Raw genomic sequence first — 1,741 nt, forward strand, 5'->3', positions numbered from 1 at the left:
TTGCTTTGACGATTCGTTTATTTGCCACCAAGTTTTCTACAGGCAACACAGATTCAGAGGCTTTTATTTCCAGCTGCTGCCCAACCCAAAACTCTGATACACTCTAGTTTTCTCCAGGAAGCCGGTCTCCGATAACCTTTACGGGTTTGCAGAAGGTGCTAGCTAGCTAGGGTTTTATGCTTTGACTTAAAATTATTAGCAGGCTTTATTTTTTTTTCTCTCAGTTTCTGTGGATGTTGACTCCTTTCCCGACTTGGTTCAGGTCACGGTCTGGTCGCTTTCTTTTCCACAGTTCTTCATTTTCAATTTATTTCTTCATGTTCATCATTGTCTCTGTAACAAAAGCAAATGTGATGCTATTGATAATTCTAATATATAAATTAATAGAATTAATAAATGGGGGTTTAATAAAAAATTTTCAATTGGGAAAAGATTATGATGGTGAAGTTGACTTCTAAAACTTCGAATTCTTTTATGTAATGTAGCTATCCCTTCTCTGTTGAGATGCAATATAAGATCATGCGGTTGGCCATTACCAGGCTAAGTGTAGGGTTGGGATGAATTCTTTTCAGCTTTGATCTAACTTTAGGTTACAGGGTGTGTCTAACTGTATGGGAACAAAGGAACCAAATCATCTGTTTGTGATCCTCATGATATTATTACCCTTTGATAATATTATAATCATCTTCACAACAAGGTGGGCAATGTGCTTCAACAGAAACACCCACCACTTCTCTACAGTTTTTGGGAGTTCAAATCACTCCATTTCTTCATCATCTTGTAAATAAAAAGTATATTTCAAATATAAATAGGCTTCATTGTTGACACAAAGCTCAATTAAATAATCTAATTTGATCCAATGTTTATCCTTTTCACTTATTTTAAACTAATCCTTACGCTATTGGCTCAATATCTGAATGTGTGCTGGAAATGTCGTGACGCACTGGATTCATGCATGGATTGGTGGGATCTCAGATCGACTTTGAGACATCACTGCCCCGTGGAAGCTGCAGCAGCCTTGTGCAATTTCAACTATGATAAATTTCTAAATGTGATCTTTGGAAAGCAATAACACCAATCCGAATTGATTGATATTCCTGAGAAGCTCGGCTTCAATTAGCTTATGCAAGCGTGGACTCCCCAGCTGCAGAAGCTAGGAGGCTGGAGATCAGGGGGGGAGATGGGGGAAAAAGGACACTTTCTTTTGACCAAATGAAACACAAAACATATGGAAAGTAATAGCTGTTTTGAAAGGGTTGAGAGTAAGATTTCAAATAGATTAAAATCTAGGGTACGTCGGTGTAGCTGTCAAAAGTATAGCTGGTCCGGAGAACCAGGCAGGACATGAATGTCCTTGCCGTGGGCCTAAGAGCAACCGTATCCAGGGACGAGTATTTAATTTCTCATTTATTTCATTCTCACTCTCCTTTGGAGTTTTGGACACACCTTAGAGGAATATATGTCCACCAGATGCGGTTGAGAATGACCTGCCTTAGATCTTCAGAGACAAACAATGAGTTCAATTTGAATGTCTCAGAGAAATCTACGACTGGTATTTCTCCACCATGAAAGCATGTATAAGTTTTCACGCTTGCTTGTTGCTCGTTGACACCTAGTAATTAACTTTTCGGACATGACTTATACAACTGTGTGATGAGAGTCGATGCATTAGAGGATGTTGCTCTATATATAATGGAATATATATCCAAGTCTAAAACCTAACTATAAACCCACCCCCCCC

This window comes from Theobroma cacao, chromosome 9 (genome assembly GCF_000208745.1).
Source record: "Theobroma cacao cultivar B97-61/B2 chromosome 9, Criollo_cocoa_genome_V2, whole genome shotgun sequence".
NCBI lineage: Eukaryota > Viridiplantae > Streptophyta > Magnoliopsida > Malvales > Malvaceae > Theobroma > Theobroma cacao.